The sequence below is a fragment of the Drosophila miranda genome, assembly GCF_003369915.1.
Source record: "Drosophila miranda strain MSH22 chromosome Y unlocalized genomic scaffold, D.miranda_PacBio2.1 Contig_Y1_pilon, whole genome shotgun sequence".
Taxonomy (NCBI): domain Eukaryota; kingdom Metazoa; phylum Arthropoda; class Insecta; order Diptera; family Drosophilidae; genus Drosophila; species Drosophila miranda.
Window position 1 is genome coordinate 16,573,021 of NW_022881603.1, and position 24,994 is coordinate 16,598,014.

General features: G+C 47.6%; 1 pseudogene; it reads left to right on the forward strand.

Moving 5' to 3' along the window:
* LOC117189432 overlaps positions 1–24,994 on the forward strand; it is a 69,757-nt pseudogene that overhangs the window by 40,124 nt on the left and 4,639 nt on the right.

A 24,994-nucleotide genomic window follows, 5' to 3' on the forward strand; every position in this document is an offset into this window, starting at 1 on the left:
ACCGACCAGTGAGCCATTTGGGCGAGCGGCAAACAAAATGGAGCATCAATCAAAGCTACTTTTTCCGACATTCCCTATGCCCTGTTCCAGGGCATGACACACTTTTGGGGCACTTTTGAGGGAGAGCGGGCGGCAAGCAGCACTAAAAGTTTCAAGTGCATGTCAATATGCTGCGAAATTTATGACCTTTAGCGGCCCCATAAAAACACAGCACACAGAAAAAGTTGCAGGCGATTTAGACAAAGTGTGGCAAAGGACATAATGCACAGGGGTTTATGCAATTAAATTTCCCATGCGGGACAATTGACTTATCCCGATTAAATCTGATAACACTCTCTCACGTTGCAGTTCGAACAGTTGGCCTTCACCTGGATGGAGCGCCAGAAACTGGGCGGCAGCTACAGCTCGCACCGGGCCCAGAGCGAGAAGCATGTGGTCGTGTGCTCGACCACCCTACACGCGGACACCATCATGGACTTCCTCAACGAGTTCTACGCCCATCCCCTGCTGCAGAACTTCTACGTGGTGCTGCTCAGTCCCATGGAGCTGGACACGACGATGCGGATGATATTACAGGTGCCGATTTGGGCGCAGCGTGTGATCTATATTCAGGTGCGGCTTCGTTCCTGCTCCCGATCCCATTCCCCAGCTCTCTGCAATTCAAATGACCTGTGCCCTTCTCTTTCTCTCTTCTGGCAGGGCTCTTGTCTGAAGGACGGCGACCTGGCCCGGGCTCGCATGAACGAGGCGGAGGCGTGCTTCATCCTTGCGGCCAGGAACTATGCGGACAAAACGGCCGCGGACGAGCACACCATCCTACGCTCCTGGGCGGTGAAGGACTTTGCGCCGAATGTGCCGCAGTATGTGCAGATTTTTAGGTGGGTACCAGTCTTCATATCAGTCGTGCGTGAAATAATTCAATTTCTACTATTTGCACACGCCAAACAAAACCCATCGGAACCAAATCCAACCGTTCGTATATCCTGCGGAAATCCAATTTCAAAATCGCCAGGCCGGAGCACAAGCTGCATGTGAAGTTCGCCGAGCATGTGGTCTGCGAGGACGAGTTCAAGTATGCGCTGCTGGCCAATAACTGCACCTGTCCGGGCGCCAGCACCCTGGTCACCCTCCTGCTGCACACCTCGCGCGGACAGTACGTATGGCATTTCCCATTCACCCCCTGGGCCAAGTCAACTGTTAACCAGTTAACGCAAAGTCGTCTATCTGACGTGCGTCATCAGCTCGCCTGGATGCGTCGGGGCACCATAGATAGTCGGTATCGGTTGGCTGGGCTGAGCTGAGCTGAGCCGAGCAGGCCGCTTGACTGCCCATTCAGACTTTTTTCGTTCCTCTCATTTCTTGTTGTTGGGCGGCTAATTCGGCTCCGACGGCGGTTAGCTGGATGTTCACGCTGGATAAGGGAATTACGGCTCAGTCGGGCTTTGTATAGATTTGTTTACCATTGCGCAGGTGACTGGGGAGAGAGTAGTACCAAAAACTGTACAATACCAAGATGTTGCATGAGCGACCAAAAAGCTGTTCTATGGCGGGTCCTAACATTAGGACCCAAAAGGCACGAGGGAGCGCGCGGGGTTTCAATTCCCTTTTCGCCTGTACTTCGTCTCTACCGCGACCCCGCTGCCCATCGGTTTCGTCTGTTCGGCAATGCCTTCACCAGCAACGAAATAATTCTGGACTCTCGAGCACCGTCGAAGCGGTGGTCGCGGATCGCCGATGTCTTTGGAGCGGCAAAGTGGGACCTTTGACCGTCTCAGCTTGCTAAATTAGTTAGTGAATATGAGTTCAATAAACATTTGCACACTGAAAAAATGTTAAACTTTGAGTGCTTATACATGTAGTAGTTTAAGTTGCTTGATGGCAACGAGTAACATTTATTTAATAAGTATGTTGGACTTAAAATTATAACAGCTCCAAGTTTTACAAGTATGTTTGTGACTAATTATATGCGTGTACGTCTGATGCGTGGCTGAACTGACAACTGACTGATCTCTCTCCCTTGCTATCGGCTCTCTCAGAGCCGATTACTGGTCTATCCCGACGACACGACGAAAACACGACCGCTTCGTGTCTCTCTCTTTCCTTCGTTTCCTACATTCGGCTGTCCTGACGGATAGGTCTAGCCAAGGTTTCATATATTCTGAAACTGTAGAGGTCTTATAGGGACCCTCAGTATCCCCAATCTTCTCGACTTCGTACCTTTTATGATTCTTTACCCTAACCACCTTATACGGCCCTAGATACTTTCCTTTTAGCTTTAATCCAGTACCATACTGAGTACGCTTGATAGCTACTAGCTCATTAACCTCATACTGTCTATCTAGTTTCCTTTTTAAGTCAAAACTCTTCTTGTTTTCTTGCTGTAACCGTGCAATGTTTTCAACTACTTCCTTTCTAATTTTTTCGCGGTCCTTGTTCAACTCTTCGATAAGTGATTCTTCCAATATTTCTTTTATTTTTGGATCCATTCCTATACGCATGTCTAGCCCAGTCAATATCTTGAAAGGTGTTACCTTGGTACTTCGCGGCTCAACACTGTTGATCATTTGCTGTACTTTTCCTAGATGCTTATACCAACTACCGGAATTACCCTGACACAATTTCGACAACATAGGCACCACTATCTTGTGCATCCTTTCGACTTGACCATTCCCACGTGGAACGCCTGTGGCAATCATTAAATGCTGTATTTTCTCTCTCTCACAATATTCACGAAACAAATTGGACATAAACGCTGCACCCCTATCCGTCACTATTCTGTTCGGATTACCAAAACTAGTCCCCTGAATTTCCAAACACTTAACGACCTCTTCAACACCTGTACTACGTGTAGAATATAACCAAACAAACTTAGAAAATCCATCAACGACAACCAGTATATAATTGTACTGTTTTTTAGTCATTTCCATTGGTCCAACTGTCTTTTCATTGACAATGATACACTCGACACAACTATTTATTACGCGCCATACTTTGTCTTTTAACTTCGGAATATAATACGACTTTTCAATGATATCTTGTGTCTTTTTAACTGAAAAATGTCCTTGCTTATGTGCTATTGATATAATCTCATTTTCCAACTGAGCTGGTACTACGATGAGCTCCTTATCCGGATCCTTAAACAAAATCTGATTCTGAATATAATAATCCTCATATTCCTTGTCCTCCACAATACTTTTAACAGCCTTAACCCAATCGTCGGTTAGCTGAGCTTCTTTCAAACGATGAGCTATACTTTCGGTCACCATAAAACAAGATACACGACTCAACGCGTCAACGTGCCTCATCTTCGTTCCTGAGCGATGTTCTATAACATAATTAAAATCTTGTAGGTACATGGCCCAACGTGCTACTGTCAAAGGAACGTCTTTCTTTTTGATCGTCATTGTAAATGCATTACAATCTGTGACAATTTTGAACTTTATACCCAAAACGTATACACGCCATTTAGCTAAAGCTTCGATAATTGCCAGAACCTCAAGGTCATAAGCAGGATATTTCTCTTCACATGGCTCAGTCCTACGGCTCATATATTGAACTGGATGGAATTGGCTGTCTTCCAAACTCTTTTGCAGTAACACGGCTCCATACCCCCATTTTGATGCATCAGTATGGATTTCTGTCTCCAACTTCGGGTTGTACATTTCTAAAACAGGTCTACTAATCAATGCTACCTTTAGTTGTTCAAACGCAACCTGATGTATCTCCTTAAATTCAAATTTAACATCCTTCCGCAGCAGATCTGTCAATGGTTTTGCAATAACAGCATAACCCTCAATAAACTTTCGGAAATAAGAAGTCAATCCTATGAAACGCTGCACTGTTTTTTTATCAACTGGCACTGGGAACTTTTCGACTGCCCTCGTCTTCTCATCACTTGGTCTTATCGTATTCTTTTCTATTATATACCCCAGAAAATTAACCTTTTGTCGTAACAGCTGACACTTTCTCCAATTTATACGTAGCCCATTCATTTCCGCTATCTTCAGTACTTTTCTCAACTTTAACAAACCCTCTTCTATATCTTGACTACAAATAATAACGTCATCCATATAGACTGCTGCTTCATTATTCTTTACCAAATCTCTCAACACAGCCATTATAAATCTGGTAAACACCGCTGGAGAATTTGAAATTCCAAATGGTACATATAAAAATTCGAACTGACCATTCTGAGTCACAAAAGACGTATATTTTTGAGACTCGACTTCTACAGGCACATGGAAAAAACCATTCGTTAAATCCAACGTGGTGAAATACTTTGCACCCTGCAGTTTCTCCAACACTGTATCCATATGTGACATTGGAAAGTTATCGCGAACTATTTTCTCATTCAGCTTTCGGTAATCACAGCATAGTCTCTTGCTACCGTTCTTTTTCGGTACCAACACTACTGGTGATGCATACTCCGATGTACTTGGCTTTATAATCTTCTGAGCCAGCCACTCTTCCACTTGCTTGTCCACGATTTCCTGTTCACACAACGGTAATCGTCTCGGATGCTGGAAAACTGGTATCTCATCCACTAATACAATTTTCATTTTTATCGGCGCATCTACATTTCTCTGAGGTTGGTACTTTCCTACCATACCCCTAACCTCTCTAGCATGTACTTCACTGAGATGACCAACATCAATTGAAAACTCCTTCTCAACTTCGTCAATACTTGACATGCAAATGCCTTTATATTCATTAAACAATTCCACGCATGAGGACGATGCTACCTGATCAAGTTTCTTATCTTTATCCTCGCCACAAACTCTACGAACAAATCTTGTTCCTGTCTTAGAAACTTGCATGTCCACATGATCCAGAATAGTCCTTCCTAAAATGGCTTCAAAACCAATATCCTCGTCTGGAATGACATGAAATTCTACCTCCATTCCAATCTCATCGATTTTCACTGGTATCGAAAAGCTACCAAAAGTTACAACTTGACTATCTCCAATACCTGTTAAACATTTCTCCTGGCCGATCAGTTCAAGATTTCCAAATTTCAAAAATACCCTCCTGCGAATTAAACACAAATCTGCTCCAGTATCAATCAAACCTTGGAATACCAAATTCGCGTACTTAATATCCTTTAATTCCAAACCTGATGGAGTGAAAATACCTGACGGCTTATAGACGACTTCCTTATCTCGAATAATGTTCGTATTCGATCTCTTTTCTTGTCTGGTTTCGACCTTGACATTACAGCTTGCAGCACGGTGTCCTGGTTGGCCACATTTGAAACAACAAAAATCATTTTTGGGACAATCTTTCCTCAAATGCGATTTGTCTCCACACTTAAAACATTTCCTAAAATTCTCTGCCATCGACCCTTTCACCGAACTCTCACTTTTATTACTCAGCGGCCAATTCTTACTCATCGGCTTGGATCCACCTCTAGCTTTCTGGTAAACATCGATCTGAAATTTAAGCTCCTTTAAGTTTCTAGCTTGGTACAGCATTGCCTTACTTGCCCTAGCGTCTGGTATACCATCCACAAAATATTCGATTAAACTCTCATCATCTAGTTTAATTGGCTTGGCTATCTCCATTAACGCATACAAAAACTCATGCAACGACTCTCCTTTTTTCTGCTGGCGCTTTTGCAACATTCTATGTACTTCTACGGACGACAGTTTAACACTAAACTCATCCAACAGAGTTGCCTTCAACGAATTCCAGTTACGAATATCACGCAAACTACGAACGAAAGATTTTGCTGCACCAACTAACAACTGCTTGGCATAAATGAATAATTGTAATTGACTCCATTGAACAGTAGCTGCGCATTCTTCTAATTCCTCTATCCATTGATTGATGTCGGGGTTATTAGAACCAGAAAATTGTGACACACTACCTTCCACGTCTTTTAGCGTAAACCAAGATTTATACTCTGCCTGTCGCGTACCTGGTTGAACTGCTACGGTATCATCCACTGCTGTTACTACGGACTCATTCTCTGACTCTTCTTCATCCTCAACTGGAAAGCCGTGATGTATTAATAGTCTATCTTGCAAATCGCGCTTTCGTCCCGTCGTCTGCAACGCAAGCTCTCTTAACTTCTCTCGCAAATCTGCGACTCTCAGTGTCATTATCTCTTCAACTTGCATCGTGACGATTTAAATACAAAATAATTGATATTAGCTTATATCTAAGAAAATGTAATTAAATCAACTTAAACAACCTTATTACTGCTGGCCTGTTAACAATTTTCCAGTTAACATCGACTCCGAAAACGCCTTTAAAGTCGTCACTGTTAACGATCGCTTCTCTGTTAACGCTCACCTTACTATGGGTTTACCCTTGTTCACTCTCGCTTCTGCGCAGAACTTTTCAGACTCCAAATTTGACGCACACACACCACCACATCCAGATCTCGCTTGCCTGTCGATGTCGCTGTTGCCGTCCTCTCTTTGTTGCCTTGCCTTGCTCTCGCTGTTCGCCGTTAACTCGTTGTCGCTTCCCGAATCGTCGCTGCTTCTGCTGTTACAAAATGGTCGTCTCCCTGCTGCTTGTCTCTTCTTGTAGTTGTAGTCTCCGTCCGACGCAGTGCAACACAACAACAATCAATGTTCTTTGATTCTTGCTGTTTGCTGCCGTCGTTTTGTCGCTTCTGCTCTCTTTGGAACGAACGCGCTCAGATTGTCGTCTCTGTGCCGCTTGTCTCCTTGTAGCTCTAGCCTCTCAGACGCAATGCACAACAACAACAACGAAGGTTTTGATTCTTGCTGTGTTTGCTGCCGTCTGCCGTAGTTTTGTCGCTTCTGCTCTCTTTGGAACGAACGCGCTCAGATTGTCGTCTCTGTGCCGCTTGTCTCCTTGTAGCTCTAGCCTCTCAGACGCAATGCACAACAACAACAACGAAGGTTTTGATTCTTGCTGTGTTTGCTGCCGTCTGCCGTCGTTTTGTCGCTTCTGCTCTCTTTGGAACGAACGCGCTCAGATTGTCGTCTCTGTGCCGCTTGTCTCCTTGTAGCTCTAGCCTCGTGTTCGCCAAAATTTCCAAATACACGCACAAATCTCACTTGCAAATGTTGGTGAATTGGGCTTATCCCGGACGAGCCCCCAATTTGTAGTAGTTTAAGTTGCTTGATGGCAACGAGTAACATTTATTTAATAAGTATGTTGGACTTAAAATTATAACAGCTCCAAGTTTTACAAGTATGTTTGTGACTAATTATATGCGTGTACGTCTGATGCGTGGCTGAACTGACAACTGACTGATCTCTCTCCCTTGCTATCGGCTCTCTCAGAGCCGATTACTGGTCTATCCCGACGACACGACGAAAACACGACCGCTTCGTGTCTCTCTCTTTCCTTCGTTTCCTACATACATATGTATCTCCTAAACTAAAACTATCTTGAAAATTCGATTGGAAAATTCTCTATTAGATGCGTACATTAAATTTATCTACAGCACTCATACAATTTTTGACTATTTCGGCTGAGTCCCCACTGTGCCGCGCCAAAGACATCAGCGACCACGCTGCCCTACGGTTTCGGCACGCAGACACTGACATGCTTTCACACCGACTCGACGCTGACCGAGGCATTGACGAGGCCGAGTAGCATTTCGGAGGCCAAAGTAGCGTAAAAGAGAATTGAAGTACTAGCCCCGCGCGCCCGTACCGTGAAGCGTCAAACGAAAATTGAAAAAGCATTTGTTCCTCATGCAACATCTTGGTATTGTATAGTCTTTGGTAGTACGGTGCTGTACATTTGAATGATATTCGGGGCATCTTCTACATTTAAATGCAATCCCATTTAAGTAGTGCCGCTAAAAGAGGTGGGTGTATTCTGTATTCTGAGAGTGTATTCTGTATGACATCGAAATTCAATTAAAATTGAGAATTTTAATTAAATGCCATTTGTGTCGTGCAGAGCGTTCCCTTTCAGGAGGCAACGCAGACAGAGGGAGAGCCTTTGGAGGCATGGGGGCACATGTGGTAACCGTCAATTAAACGCGGCTTTTAGTTTTCGCGTGCTGCGGTAGAGGCTTGCAAAGCCAAGTTAATCAGATGTCAGGCCGCACCAAACACCCGACACTCGCTGGGGCAGGTGGCACATGCTAATTGGAGGTTGGGCAAACCAGCCAAATGAGCCCTGACTCATGCATTTAACATGAGCCGTGTTCCACCTCAAAGACAACACCATCTCATTTCATCTCTTGTGCTTCTTCTTTGGCAGGGAGGGGCAGCAGTCTCCGGAGGAGTGGCACCGGCTGTACGGCAAGTGTTCAGGAAACGAGATCTATCACATTATCCTCGGCGACAGTCGATTCTTCGGGGAGTATGAGGGCAAGAGCTTCACCTACGCCAGCTTCCACTCGCATCGCAAGTAAGTTTTGGGGTCCGGCGTCCAGTCCTACCATTCAAATATGAAATTTATGTTAAACTGCCAAAAAAAAAAATCCGTATTCTCCCCCACCCTCCTTCTTAGATATGGCGTGGCCTTGGTGGGGGTGCGGCCGGCCGAGCTGCCTGAGTTCTATGAGGACACAATACTCCTGAATCCTGGGCCCAGGCACATTATGAAAAAGGATGACACGTGCTATTATATGAGCATCACCAAGGAGGAGAACTCGGCGTTCGTCGTTAATCAAAATCAAACATCGGACCCCTCCACAGCCGCCAAGGATGGGGCTGGAGGGGCACCATCCTCCGCCTCGTCTCATCATCCAACAGCTGCAACTGGTGGGTAGAGCCTGTGTGTGTACTTGTGTGTGTTCTGTGTGTGTGTGAGGATGGGTTAGTCCACTGATAGCCCCATAAACTACTTACAGCGAATGAATGAACCTTTATGTCCCTAATAAGCATTCGATACATGCATAAATAAATATGTATTTTTAAGCTTCCCATTTTTTAGCAACAATTTCCTTGCTCTGTCTCTCTCTCTCTCTGTCTCTGTTTCTGTTTCACTTTTTCCCTTGCATCTTGATATTTGAGTTGAGGCTGAGTTCAAAGTTTTCCTTTCTGGTATTCCCACAAGTTTTTCATTTCGTTTCGTTTGGTTTGGTCTGGTTTTGTCTGAATGAAACAAAAACCGCTTTCAATGTCAGTTTTGTGAGCGTGTCTGTCTCGAATTACGGTTATTAATGATATTCGCCTTACCCGAACTTTGTTTTTGTAAAACTTTCCACTTTAATCGATTTTTTTGTGTTCCGTTTAACTTACGCCTTTATTAACCCTCCAAAGGAGCCTCACCCGCTTTTTTATGTTTTGTAGCTGTCTGTCCTCGAGAGCCGAGTAAAAACCGACTAGGGATGCTCAAAGGAGCGTCCACAGTTTTCCTTTAGAAGGAACTTAGCTCCTGTTTAATGACAATAGCAATAGTTATGGGCATTTTCATAACCTTAACTCACTTGGGATTGCCAAACTCTAGGTTAGCTTATGTCCATAACCCCTTCTCCCCCCACCATCCACACACACTTACACTATCCCAGACACACACACAGACACACACACACTCATGGAAAGAAAACACAATCCCAAGCAATCCTTTTGCCCTCGCTAGTGTGCAGTGAGAGCTCTCTGGGGCGGACACTCAGGGTGAATGTGTCCGCTGGCAGAGATTCCACCGTACAGCCACACACACACATTACCTATACACGCCCACGTAAACTCGTTTAATCGTCTAATGTTATGTGTGAATGAAGCCAAAAAAACAATAACCAGAACTACATCATCGACTACAACAACAGCAACAACAGTACAAGCAACAACAACAGCAACAATAAGCACTACTTTCACATCATCAACATTATTATCAGCATCTACTACAACAGCAACAATAAACGCTGGATCTGCCCCGTTCGCAGCAGCAGGGGCAGGGGCAGGCGCCTCCATTGCACCAGTGCCGTCTGTTTGTGTTCGTGTGCCCCATAGTCCCAACTACGAGAGTGGCAGCGGCGCCACCGGCACGACCCACTTGCAACCGTATCCGCATCCGTATCCGCATCGGTATCCGCAAACGTATCCGCATCCGCAAACTCCAGACAGTGGAGAGTTTGCATCACTATTTGTGCGTGAGTGTGGTGACACCAGATCCAATCCAAACAACAAAAAAACCCTCACCCAACAAATCCCCCAAACAGAAAAATGAAGCAACACAAAAATACTTCTTTGGTCTTTGTCTTTTAACTCGTTTTTGATCTCACGCTCTTTATCACTCACTCCCTCTTATAACCCTCATCCAGTTAACTGTCTCTGTTTCCCTCTAACTGTCCTTCTCTCTTCTTCTTTGGGAGCCCGAACAGGCGGTTCCTCCGCGCCCATAACCATAACACTATGCAACAAGTTCTTGGAAGGGTCATCAAGTAGGGCCATCAAGTAGCTAGAGAAGGAGTCCACACTAGCGGCAGCTCAAAACTGGCCTCCTGTTCTCCTGAGTTCAGCGCCCATTCAGGCTTATCCGGTACCGACAGAGAAGTTTATCTTGGATACAGATGCGAGTGATACAGGAATTGGTGGAGTGCTGCCCCAGGTAATTGAGGGACAAGAGAGAGTGAAGTTTTGTCCGATTGGGTAGAAGAACCAACTAGATCCGATCCCCCTTAAAGAGGAAAATAGCATAGCCATAATGCAAAATCGATTAGACTGGTATTTTGGATACCTTTATCGTTAAGGTATCATCAGCTTAAGTGGCTGTACTTTTAAATCCATCATTTTAGCAGCTATGAAAGTGCTTGTCTGCCCGATCTACTCCTGAGTAGCATTATCATACAGAGTACATTTTATATCGATTTCTTGTACCATCTAGATAAAAAGGTTTTTTTGTAATTTATGCGGTCCCTGGTGGCAGGAATCCAAATATATTTCCAGAAAAGTGTCAAATTTGTTGCAAAGTGTTAACCCACGTCAAAAAACATTTCCGCTGCAGTCAAGGCTCAAACACACAAACACACACACATACACTCTGTCTCCCTCTCTCTGTATTCTACTGGCTTTCACACTTAAATGCCACACCTAGCCACGCCTTGCCACATCTTCTTTCTATCCAAAACTATTTTTGATGTATGCTTCATTTTCTGGTTTCGCTCTTTTTTGCCTGGTAGCCTTGTACTTGTTCTCCTTCGCTCTCTTCTTCATCTGCCTGTCTTTGTATTTCCTTATTTGTCTTTCTGTTCGTATTGGTGTTCGTGTATGTGTATGTGTGCGAATATGTGCATGAGTATTCGGTGTCTTGAAGTTCTGCTAATGATATTCGCACCTCACGCGGCGATTCCTGTAAATTACGTCATATAGAAATAGTTGAGCTTGTTGTGCACTCGAATTAAACTAGCGTGCCCCACCACCACTCACACCCACAACCATACCCCCGACCATAGCTCGGTACCCTGTAATTAAGTGTCCGGAAAGGAGAGAGTCAACATTTTGGCAGAAGTGCACGCTAACTAAACTGAAACACTTTGCCGAAAGTTTCCGGACAGTGCAGTCTGTCTCTGTATCTGTCGTGGACTTTTAATGAGTTGTTTTCCCTCAGGTTTGTCTTGTAGAACTTCCCGCCCACGCCCGCGCCCACATCCACACCCCCACCCTCACCAGCCCCTCTTTCTCTGACACATTTTCTTCGCTCAGCTGAAATTAGTGGACATTCGTTTTGTATAGCAAGCGCCCAAGTAGATTCGATTTGATTTGGTTCGATTTCAATCGATATCCGAATTGAGTTTATCGCAAGGTAAGCCGGACTAACGGCATTCGTTCCCCGTCCTCAGCCTGCGATAATCCGACGGCTGTGATAATATCGGACTCCAGGCAGAACCTCAAGGACACGACGGTGACCCATACGGCGGCCACCACAACCACAATAACCACAACAACGCTGCCACCACCGCCCATGACGATGGGCGGATCTTCGGGAATGCCCGGGGGCTCTGGCGGTGTTGGCCACGGAGTGGGTAGCGGCCACAGTCTGGGCACGTCGCTGATCATCACACCAGCCACGTTGTCCACGGGGAACCATCTGGATGTGCCCTTCGGCAACAATCCCAATCTGCTCAGTCCGGACGTGCTTAACCAGCGGAGGGGTAAGTTGGATAACAAGTGGATAGCCATATACATCTGATATCTGGTATATCTGATATCTGAGCAGGAAGCAGACGTCCCTCGATCCTGCCCGTGCCCGATATGTTCACGTCCTCATCGTTCACCATTGCCGGCAACGACGATGGCGAGGAGGGAGACGAGAGCGACGACGAGATCGACGATGAGATGCCCTGGCGCTCGCCCTCTGAGCAGATAGCGTGAGTATTCCACCCACCAGGATCCATCTGCCCGTTCCCCCACTTTCCGACTATCGGAGGCACCGTTTCCCTCTCCCTGTGTAGTATCTCTATCTACATAGACTGTACCTCGTGTATGTATCACTAACTGTATTTTTTAGCAAACTAATTATTACAAAACGAAAAAACCAACCCCCATCCCCAAAACTTGAATCCCCGTGTACATAGCTCGTGCTAGAAAGAGATTTGCAATTCAGAATGATCGAATACGATGAAGAAATCTATCAATCTATCTATTATTATTAGACAGTTCCAATTGAATATAATGTGTTCGGTACTGCTTCCAACATAGACATTTAAAGTACCTGAAAATATATCAAATGGGAGGACTGACTCATGAATGTTAATTTTATATGTTGTACTTAAGCACTAGACTCCCTACTCCCCACCCGCCTCCCCGCAATTCCTCCCCCAACATATATAAATATATATATTCGCCTCAGCTGCTTGGGCGGGCACTTTCCCCAATCGCGCACCTATTCGCTCATCATGAGCTCCTCGGAGGATTCGTATCAGCGCAGTTGCAGCTTTTGCAATGCCACCGCCACCGCTACTGCAGCTTCTGCCGTCACTGCTTCTACTGCTGCTGCTGCTGCTCCTGTCATGCACCAGTCGCCGCCCCTAGGTAGTCTAGGACTCCCTCTCGAAGAGTACTCCACTACGGAGCTACGCAGGCGCGCCATAAAGAAGAGTTACAGCTGCGACAGCGAGTGTCGCAATGACCTGGGCCCCAGACAGGGTCTGGGCCTGGGTGGAGGGACTCTGGCCATATTGGCGGCTCGAAGGAGGCAGCTGCAACGGTGCTGCTCCTGCAGCTGCTCCACCACCTCCTCCACCACCACGACTACGACAACAGCAGCATCATCAGCAGCAGCAGCAGCCGCAGCAATGGCGGCAGCAGCATTTATATCGAGCAGTTCCGTTGAGATGCGTCGCCTGGCGCGTCCGGTGTTGGCCTCCGACTACTCAGGGTAAGTCTGGGGGCAGAGAACCATTCTACGGACGCCATTTGTTGAAGAGTTCTTATCGTTGTTGTTCCTTACTGTTGCCGTTGCTGTTGCTGTTGCCGTTTCTGTTGCTTGTGGAGTGTTTTGTTTGCCTGCCGCAGGACACCTTTTAATGACGCCCCCGTTTAACGTGGAAAAGCCGTGCATACCCGATACCCCGCGAGACTCGTTTGTATCTGTGTGTGTTGATGTTGCAGCATCTGCTTTGCCTTGAGTTTGCTTGTTGTTGGTTCAGTTGCATTCGTTTGCCGTGGTCTTGTCGTTCTAGGAGGGAGTCATCCTTGGAGTCCCTCTCGGGTGGGACATGGACATGGACAGGGGGAGGAGAACACACGTGCAGTTTTCCATTTGTTAATTCGTTCGTTGGTAGTGAATGCTTTCACCTCGTTTACTTCGTAGTTTGAACCCGGCCTGTGTTCTCTCTTAGTCAATGTCACTGCTCGAATCCCAGCACTTAGCTTAACTACATCCCCGCCACAACTCATCACCTGCTCTCCAGCCCGCCGATTTCCGGAAGAAGCATCCCCCATATAACGCCACCTCTCGCTGCAATTTCAGCATTGTCAAGGGGTTCCCGCCCGTGTCACCCTTCATCGGTGTCAGCCCCACGCTCTGTTTTCTGCTCAAAGAGAAGAAGCCTCTCTGTTGTCTGCAGCTGGCTCAGGTGAGACTCGGGACTGACGTGACTGACGGGGCCCCGTTCCACTAAAAACACGGTAATCCTCTACAGGTATGCGAGCACTGCAGCTATAGGAATGCCAAGGAGTACCAGTGGCAGAACAAGACGATCATTCTGGCCGCCGACTATGCCTCTAGCGGTATATACAACTTCATCATTCCGCTGAGAGCTCACTTTCGCTCGAAGACCTCACTCAATCCCATTATCCTGCTGCTGGAGCGACGTCCGGACGTGGCCTTCCTGGACGCCCTCTCCTACTTTCCCCTGGTTGGTATTCCTAATGCCACGCCACTTCACCGAGCTAACTCTTTCGTTTTGGGGACAGGTGTACTGGATGCTAGGATCGATCGACTGCCTCGACGATCTCCTGCGTGCGGGCATCACGCTGGCCGAGAGCGTGGTCGTGGTCAACAAGGAGCTGTCGAACTCGGCCGAGGAGGATTCCCTCTCCGACTGCAACACCATAGTAGCAGTGCAGAACATGTTCAAGTGAGTGCAGTACAGTAATAGCCACATTTCGGAACCGGAATCGGTCCTTTCATTCCCTTACAGATTCTTTCCCAGCATCAAGAGCATCACTGAGTTGTCGCAGAGCTCAAACATGCGGTTTATGCAGTTCCGGGCCCACGACAAGTACGCCCTGCACCTGAGCAAAATGGAAAAGGTCCGTAACGAGTTGGCCCCGCCTGCCCCCGGCAGATGTCAGTTGGTTAATTTGCCGCTCACTTCTTTGCAGCGCGAAAAGGAGCGTGGATCGCACATCTCGTACATGTTCCGCCTGCCGTTTGCGGCGGGGGGCCCGTGTTTAGCGCCCCCAGGCGGGACACGCTGCTGTACCAGGCCTTCGTGAAGGATTATGTGATTACGTTTGTGCGCCTCCTGCTGGGGATCGACCAGGCTCCGGGCAGCGGTTTCCTGACCTCGGTAAGTACCAGCGGACAGCCGCTGACCGCCTCCAATGGGGTAGATAATGGAATCGAGTGCCTATGCCCGACAGATGCGCATCACCAAGGAGGACATGTGGATACGCACCTACGGCCGGCTCTACAAGAAGCTGTGCTCGACCACCTGCGAGATACCGATTGGCATCTACCGCACCCAGGACACCTCGAATGCGGACACGTCACATGTGAGTAACTCGCCGGTCGATAGATGGGGACCCTTCTCGGCCTTCGGCAGGCATTGTGTGCGCTTGCGTCCATCGGTGAGTCCAAAGCAAAGGCAAACAGCAAGATTCGGGCTTCAAGCTTCCAATCGCCTCCTCCTCCTCTTCCTTCGGTCTTCTGGGGCTTTCGGGGCACTCCGCTCCAGAGACAGCCCCGCCCCATCACTTTCTAACCCTACTAACACGCTCACTCACACAAACTCACACACATAGCCTGTCTATCTATCTCTCTCTCTTTCTCTGTATCTAACTCTATCTCTTATTCTGTCTCTTGCTCACATATTCGTATTTCGAGTTGCGATTAGGTACACACACCAGAACAAATCGAAATTAAATTCAAGAAAATAATCGAATCGAATCGAACAATTTTAATCTTGATTTGCCTATTTCCGAATTGAGTTCCCCCGTTTCCCAGTTAACGCCTGATCGTAATTTTTGTTTTAGTTTTCGTTTCACTATCCCCGAGTTGGTCTTTCGTTTGTACTTTTGATTTATCAATCACACGCTTACGCCTTGATATTTTCAATACTACTCAACTGCATTTGGGTCTGAAGTCTGTCTATTCATCCTAAAAAGTTGTTCATTACCTACAGTTTCATTAAGTGCATAGAAAACATGTAAAGTCTTTCTCGCTCTCGCTCTTTCTCTCTCTCTCTCTCTCTCTTCTTATAAATATATACATATATACATACATATATATATCCAAGTATATACAGTCTTTTCCTCTTATTTGAGTAAATGGGAGATCTTTAGATTTATCAAATAAACAATATATACCTCCTAATGCTCGATGCCACTAGCGGAGACTTTTCCCACTCAAATTAAACTCCCCCATCAAAAATCAAATCGAATTATACATATATACATTAAGTACCTATGTACGTGTACATATACTCTTGTATAAATAATGCATAGCGTGCTGATTCTGGTTTCAGTTTTGATTCTGCCTACCGTTCCCTTCCCGAAACCGATTTAAGTTTTTTTATTTTTACTGCCAGATCCCCTCCCATTCCTCCCTCGACCGTTTCCTTTTTGGCTTAATTTGCTGCAGTAAAATCATTTTTCATTCGGCTGAAACACTGAACGGATCCCAATTACCATATGAAAGAGTTGTGTGAGCATTCCTGATCAGGTCAATCAAATTACTTACAAATTACACATACGACCCGTTGAACAGTTCAAAAAGAAAACCGAAACAAATTGAACAAAAATTAATTGCGTTTGTATTGGACCTGACGCACACGCACGCAGTGAGTCCGCCCCGCCCCCATATCCCCCAAAAATATGATACGATAAAAAAATCTAAAGAAATACCGTAAATACCGAAAATACCAGCTACACTTCATACAATCTCATACCCGAATCCGTATGCTTGCCCCATTAGCCGACCGGCCCCCAATTGTGTATCCACGTGTGTGTGTTTTTTTTTTTTTTTATACCCGATACTCAAAATGAGTATTGGGGTATATTAGATTTGTGGTAAAAGTGGATGTGTGTAACGTCCAAAAGGAATCGTTTCCGACCCCATAAAGTATATATATTCTTGATCAGCATCAATAGCCGAGTCGATTGAGCCATGTCTGTCTGTCCGTCTGTCCGTCTGTCCGTCCGTCCGTCTGTCCGTCTGTCCGTCCCCTTCAGCGCTTAGTGCTAGAAGACTATAAGAGCGAGAGCAACGATGTTTTGGATCCAGACTTCTGTGATATGTCACTGACACAAGAATATTTCAAAACTTTGCCCCGCCAACTTCCGCCCCCACAAAGGACGAAAATCTGTTGCATCCACAATATTGAGGATACGAGAAAACTAAAAACGCAGAATCATAGATAATGATCATATATATCAGATTGCTGAATCAGATCAGATCATTTTTATAGCCAAAAGGAACAAATCAATTTGCACTGGCTACGCAGCACCCGACGTCACGCTCAGACTGATTTTCTGTCTCTCTCGCACGCACTCCTTGTCGTGTCGTTTAATATTAGCGGCGTCTGCCGGAGGAGAGCCATACTGACTTAGTATCGGGTATAACTGTAGAGTTGCGGTCTCCGCAGCAACTCACAACGTTCCCCCTCGTTTTTATTGGGAAAACAATATTAACAATAGTGGATGGTGGGGGGGGATGGGTTGTTGGAATGGGAATGTTGAGGGTAGGTCCGCTCCCGCGGGACTGCCGCTAGGCATTACTTCGCGGTGCGGAGCTTGGTGTCATCTATGGCTCTAGTTGGTTCGGCATCGCTCCAGCCTACGCAGCTCCCTTATGACGCTTGCTGCCATATTGGCAGCCGCCTGCCACGTCTGCTCGTCGGCTACCATCCGCTCGGTGAGGGTGTCTGCGCTTACTCCTGGGCTCGCCTCTCCTAGCATCTCTCGTTCCCGACGAAAGCGGGGACAGGAAAAGAAGACGTGCTCCGCGTCTTCATCTACTCCTGGCCCGCAGTAGCTGCAGTACGGGTCATCGGCGTGCTTGAAGCGGTATAGGTATTTCTTGAAGCAGCCATGCCCCGTTAGCAGTTGTCCGAGGTAGTGGTCAATCTGGCCTCTCTTCCGCTGCATCCATGGTCTCAGCTGGGGGATTAGCCGTCTCGTCCATCTTCCATTCTCGGCTTGGTCCCATCGCCGTTGCCAGCGTGCTATAGTGCCCTCGCGGCGTTCGCTACCGACTGCCATGCCGCTCTGCCGCTCGTCCGCCAGGAGGCCCAGCGGGACCATGCCTGCCACCAAAAGTGCGGCGTCCTCTGACACGTCCGGAAGCAGCATGCAACCTTGAGGGCGCAGCGTCTGTATGCGCCTCTGCTGTCCCTGCTGTATGACGGCACCCTCATTGCTGGTGCCCACACAACCGATCCATATAGGATTATGGAGGTGACAACTCCGGCGATGAGCTGTCTGCTGCGTTGTCTTGGCCCTCCAGTGTTGGCCATCATCCTACTGATGGCCGCTGTTGCTGTGGCTGCCTTCGCGCTTGCGTACTCCAGGTACGCCTTGAATGTAAGTCGCTGGTCGAGTACTACCCCTAAGTATTTTAGGGCGGGCTTGGTCCTGATGGCAGTGCTGCCAACCATCACGTACGCCTGTTCGACCACCTTCCTGCTACTTATGAGCACAGCCTCCGTTTTCTTCTCCGCTAGGGACAGTCCGTTCGCTGTGAGCCATGATGTTATTTTTCCCACTGCTGCGTTGCATCTCTGCTCTGCTCCGCTGATGTGCTTTGCTACCGTCACTAGCGCGATGTCGTCCGCAAAGCCCACTAGCGTGCAGCCTTCCGGTAGTTCCAGACGCAGGATGTCGTCGTACATCGCATTCCACAGGATCGGCCCTAGGACCGAACCCTGTGGGACGCCACCGGGGATAATTTGCTGCTTCGCTCCATCTTCCGTGTCGTACAGCAATACGCGGTCCGTGAAATAACTTCGGAGCGTCCGGATGAGGTATTGGGGTGTGCCTCTCCTCGCCAGTGCATCGAGGATGCTCTTCCAGCTGGCCGAGTTGAAGGCGTTCCGCACGTCTAGCGTGCACACTAGGCAGTATTCCTTCGAGCCTCCTGCCCATCGCGTTCCTGCAATGGCTTCTCTGGCCAAGCTCGTAACCATCTGGATGGCGTCGATGGTGCTCCTCTGCTTCCTGAATCCGAACTGGAGGGTGGAGAGGCCATTCCGTTGCGTCAGCTCGGCCTCGAGTCGGTTGCATACCAGCCTCTCGAAGATCTTACCCACACCATCTAGCAAGCATAGTGGTCGGTACGCCGATGGGTCGCTTAGGTCCTTGCCTGGCTTGGGTACCAGGGCAAGTCTCTGGCGTTTCCATGCTAGTGGTACGTACCGCTCCTGGATGCACTGGTTGTACATCCGTGTGAATACCTCTGGGTGGGCTCTGACCAAGCATTTCAGTGCCGCGTTGGGGATTCCGTCGGGTCCTGCCGCCTTGCCGTTCTTCAGTTTATCAGTGACCTCCTTCACCTCCTTCACCGAGAAGGTGGTGGTGGCCGCCTGTGCCTGATCCTCGACGCTGTCTGCCTCCTGGAGTGGTGGTTGCCGGGGGAAGAGTGCGCAGACTATTTCCCTCAGCAGGACAGGGCACTTGGGGGTGGGTTGCCTACAGAGCTTTCCCATGACCAACTTGTATGCCCCTCCGAAGGGTTCTGCATCTGCCGCCTCACAGAGCTGCTGGAAGCATTTGGCCTTGCTGCTTCTAATGGCGTCTCTAAGGGCTCTCCGGTTTGCCTTGAATGCCGCCCCTTTGATCCAAAACTGTGGTGTACCTCTGGATCGCTGGTACGCGCGTCGCGCTGCGCAGCACTCCCTCCTTGCTTGGGCGATGTGCTCGTTCCACCATGGTACTGGGCGGTGTCTACTTCCTCCTAGCTTCCTTCGCTGCATAGCTGCATCACATGCCGCTACGACGGTCCTGGAGATGGATCTCGCGCTTGTTTCGGCGTCCCCGGCGGCAGCTAGGTTCTCTGCTGCTGTTAGAAGCGCGTCTGTATCCAGCGTTGCTTCTTTGTAGCCAGTCAATTGCGCTCGTTGCCCCCTTGTTGCATTCCCGATGGCGGCTGTGTCCGTCATCACAGCCAGGTGGTCGCTGTGCGTGTACGTGCTCAGGACTTGCCACTTTGCGTGGCGAGCGATCTCCGGGCTTGCAAAGGTGAGGTCTATGATAGACACTCGGCCTGCTTTGCTGTATGTCGGGGTGCTTCCTGCGTTCAGGAGACAGACGTTCAGGCTCGCAAATTCCTCCAATAGCGCTGTCCCTCGGGGCGTGTTCCTGGCACTGCCCCAGGTCGTAGCCCAGGCGTTGAAATCGCCCGCTATTATGACCGGGGATCTGTCCTTGGCGTCGTTGGCTATGTCCCTGATGACCGCCTCGTATTCGCTCTGTGTGAATCGGGGGGCTATGTAGCAGCTATATGGGTACGTGCCATTATGTTTGGCTCTCGCATAACCCACCTTAGCCGCTCTATGTGTGAGCTGGCCTGGTTGGGGGCCACAGCTCCAGATTGCCGCACCGCCGTCTGTGCTTTGGTGCCAGATCGCTTCGCTTCTTTCCTTATAGGGCTCACTGAGGAGCGCCACATCGATCTGCTGCTCCAGCACCGTTTGCGTTAGCAAGTCCTGGGCAGCTTGGCAGTGGTTGAGGTTCAGCTGAAATAGCTTAACCATCTAGCAGCTGGGAAAGGGCTTTCTTATACTCGGGACAGCTGCGGCTGAGGACCGAGTGGGCTGTTGAGCAAGCGTCTCCGTTGTTGCCCACGCACAGTAGGCACTTTGGGGGGTTGGTGCATTTGTTTTGTACATGCCCCTCTCCGCCACACCTGAAGCAGGTATCCTTCGCCACTGTACGTTGGCTTCTGCATCTCGCTGCCGTGTGGCCGTAGGCCATACACTTGAAGCAGCGTGTTGGCGCGATCCGTCGTCGCATGCGGCACACCACCCAGCCGATTCGCACCTTGCCAAGCTCCAGGAGCTTCTGTGCAAGGGTGGGCTGGAGGTTTAGTGTAGCCACCTGCGTGGCACCATACGCTTTGCGCATCCTCGGCTTTGTTACTTGGGTCAAGTCCAGGTCGGTCGCTGCTGTAATTGCTTCCAATACCTCATCGCCTGTCGTGAGCTCATCTATGTCGAGCACTTCGACCGCGACTGTCTCCTGAATGGCCTTTACAGCTGCCATCTCTCCTATCGCTGCCTGTATTGCCTTCTGCAGTTCCTGTGTGGCAGGGTCAGATGGCTGTTGCATCCTGAGGAGCAGCTCGCCCGAGGCAGTCTTCCTTATGGCCTGGACCTTGCTCTTCAGGGCCTGGAGCGTTGGCGCTGCCATCACCACCTTCAGGATGTCGGCATATGACTTTCCCTCGGTGCACTTCACCAGTACCGCGTCCACGTGTGTGTGTGTGTGTGTGTGTGTGTGTACGTGTATGTAGAACTAGCAGTAAATACGCCCCTCCGGGACTGTGGTAGCCGTAGTAGCTCTCTATGTTTCTATATGTTTCTCTATAGGGTCCTGCGTGACCTGTTGGCTGCTGCATGTTTGATTTTCCGACTTTAATTTGGTTTTCTGTTCTGTTCCTGTTTCTGTTTCCGTTTCTGGTACTGTTTCCGCTTCCGTTTGTTCGGGCTTGTGTTGTTTGCATGCCACTTTTAATTAGCTGATTGAATTTTCTTGTTCTGTCAGGCCTTGCCAGTCCACTTGCCCACTATCCTTTCCTCAAACTCATTTTGAAGCATGGAAATTTCTACCAATTGTTCGTAGTTTTGTCGCCGGTTTGACATGGAGCTCATTAAAAAACCAATACGAGTTGGCAGAGGAGACGAAAGGAAAGAATCAATGGTATAATTGGCAAAAATAAAGAAAAAAAACGAGGGGGAACGTTGTGAGTTGCTGCGGACACCGCAGCTCTACAGTTATACCCGATACTAAGTCAGTATGGCTCTCCTCCGGCAGACGCCGCTAATGTTAAACGACACGACAAGGAGTGCGTGCGAGAGAGACAGAAAATCAGTCTGAGCGTGACGTCGGGTGCTGCGTAGCCAGTGCAAATTGATTTGTTCCTTTTGGCTATAAAAATGATCTGATCTGATCCAGATTCAGCAATCTGATAGATATGGTCATTATCTATGATTCTGCGTTTTAAGTTTTCTCGAATGTGCAATATTGTGGATGCAACAGATTTTCGTCCTTTGTGTGGGCCGAAATTTTGAGATACACGTTTTATAGTAAGATCTAACAGGAGTGCGGACACCAAATTTGGTTACTCTAGCCTTAATAGTCTCTGAGATTTTTGAATATCCCCAGATTTTCGTCCTTTGCGGGGGCGGAAGGGGGTATGGCGAAATTTTGAAACAAACTCGTCTCGGTCCGATATATTAGGAGTGTGGATACCAAATTTGGTTCCTCTAGCTTTTGTAGTCTCTGAGATCTAGGCGCTAATGTTTTACTCTAAGCAAAGCCGGCTATGCTACGTGTGTGTTAGAGAGAGACAGGACGAGAAAAAATTAAATTGTTTTCTTGATTCTGGCTATAATAATTATACGATCTGGTTCAGATTTTGCACTCTTTTGCCACAGATTACCGCCCTTTGTGGGGGCGGAAGTGGGCGGGGCAAAGTTTTGAAATATTCTTGTAGCAGTGACATATCACAGAAGTCTGGATCCAAAACATCGTTGCTCTCGCTCTTATAGTCTTCTAGCACTAAGCGCTGAAGGGGACGGACAGACGGACAGACGGACGGACGGACAGACGGACAGACGGACAGACAGACATGGCTCAATCGACTCGGCTATTGATGCTGATCAAGAATATATATACTTTATGGGGTCGGAAACGATTCCTTTTGGACGTTACACACATCCACTTTTACCACAAATCTAATATACCCCAATACTCATTTTGAGCATCGGATATAATAATTAGAAATTTCATCAGATTAGAGAACCCTGAAAAATATAAGAAAAGTATTTCCCACAGCGGAAATGTATTCTTCGCAAAGCATCCGCCTAGCGCTTGCCCCGCACTTTTTTGCTTAGTGTTTTCTTCGTTTTGGTTGAGAAACGTTTTGTGTTTTGGCTTCTTAAATTAATAAATCGCGTCAATTAATTTCGTTTTGTTTTTATACCCGATACTCAAAATGAGTATTGGTGTATATTAGATTTGTGGTAAAAGTGGATGTGTGTAACGTCCAGAAGGAATCGTTTCCGACCCCATAAAGTATATATATTCTTGATCAGCATCAATAGCCGAGTCGATTGAGCCCTGTCTGTCTGTCCGTCTGTCCGTCTGTCCGTCCCCTTCAGCGCCTAGTGCTCAAAGACTATAAGAGCTAGAGCAACGATGTTTTGGATCCAGACTTCTGTGATATGTCACTGCTACAAGAATATTTCAAAACTTCGCCCCGCCCACTTCCGCCCCCACAAAGGACGAAAATCTGTGGCATCCACAATTTTAAAGATATGAGAAAACCAAAAACGTAGAGTTGTAGAGAATGACCATATCTTTAAGACTGCGGAATCTGAATTGGATCGTATTATTATTATAGCCAGCATCAAGAAAACAATTTCATTTTTTCTCGCCCTGTCTCTCTCTAACACACGTAGCATAGGCGGCTTTGCTTAGAGTAAAACATTAGCGCCTAGATCTCAGAGACTACAAAAGCTAGAGCAACCAAATTTGGTATCCACACTCCTAATATATCGGACCGAGACGAGTTTGTTTCAAAATTTCGCCATACCCCCTTCAGCCCCCGCAAAGGACGAAAATCTGGGGATATTCAAAAATCTCAGAGACTATTAAGGCTAGAGTAACCAAATTTGGTATCCGCACTCCTGTTAGATCTTACTATAAAACGTGTATATCAAAATTTCGCCCCACCCCCTTCCGCCCACACAAAGGACGAAAATCTGTTGCATCCACAATATTGCACATTCGAGAAAACTAAAAACGCAGAATCATAGATAATGACCATATCTATCAAATTGCTGAATCTGGATCAGATCAGATCATTTTTATAGCCAATAGGAACAAATCAATTTGCAGTGGCTACGCAGCGCCCGACGTCACGCTCAGACTGATTTTCTGTCTCTCTCGCACGCACTCTTTGTCGTGTCGTTTAATATTAGCGGCGTCTGCTGGAGGAGAGCCATACTGACTTAGTATCGGGTATAACCGTAGAGTTGCGGTGTCCGCAGCAACTCACAACGTTCCCCCTCGTTAATAATTAAAATGTGCTTACGTCCATCGCTTGGAAAATATGTTCTGTTCCACAGCATGTTTATACTCCTATTACATAAATGTTAACTTTTTTGCTGTGGCCAACACCAACACCAACACGAACACGAACAGAACCAACAAAACACCACCACCATCACACCTCTCTCGCACACACATACTGCGAGTATACCTACATGAAAACGAGCACACAGAGAGCAGTGAGAGCAATTTGCCATTTCAATTAAAAACCAATTTAATATGTAAATCATTTTGAGTTTAACCGAACCTCATCGAAAAATTTGCATACACCAAAAAAATCCATGCCATGCCCCAGTACGACGAGGAGACTGGCACGCCCGACTCCACCAAGGACTCCACGGAAATGCTGCGCGGGGTCACCTACCGCCCGCCGTCCTCGGCAACAGGTGGGGCCAGCAGCCCCAGCTTTCGGGCCCCGTTGCAGCCGCAGCAGCGCCAGAGGTCGGTCAACTGTCTGGGCGGTTGCTCGGAGCGTAAGGGATCATCTGTAAGTAGTATTCGATTCGAGAGCACTTTCCATTCCCACCTCTACTCGACGCGACCCGACTCGACTCGACTCAAATCTTTTTATACCCGATACTCAAAAAGAGTATTGGGGTATATTAGATTTGTGGTAAAAGTGGATGTGTGTAACGTCCAGAAGGAATCGTTTCCGACCCCATAAAGTATATATATTCTTGATCAGCATCAATAGCCGAGTCGATTGAGCCCTGTCTGTCTGTCCGTCCGTCCGTCTGTCCGTCTGTCCGTCTGTCCGTCCCCTTCAGCGCCTAGTGCTCAAAGACTATAAGAGCTAGAGCAACGATGTTTTGGATCCAGACTTCCGTGATATGTCACTGCTACAAAAATATTTCAAAACTTCGCCCCGCCCACTTCCGCCCCCACAAAGGACGAAAGTCTGTGGCATCCACAATTTTAAAGATATGAGAAAACCAAAAACGTAGAATTGTAGAGAATGACCATATCTTTAAGACTGCGGAATCTGAATTGGATCGTATTATTATTATAGCCAGCATCAAGAAAACAATTTCATTTTTTCTCGCCCTGTCTCTCTCTAACACACACGTAGCATAGGCGGCTTTGCTTAGAGTAAAACATTAGCGCCTAGATCTCAG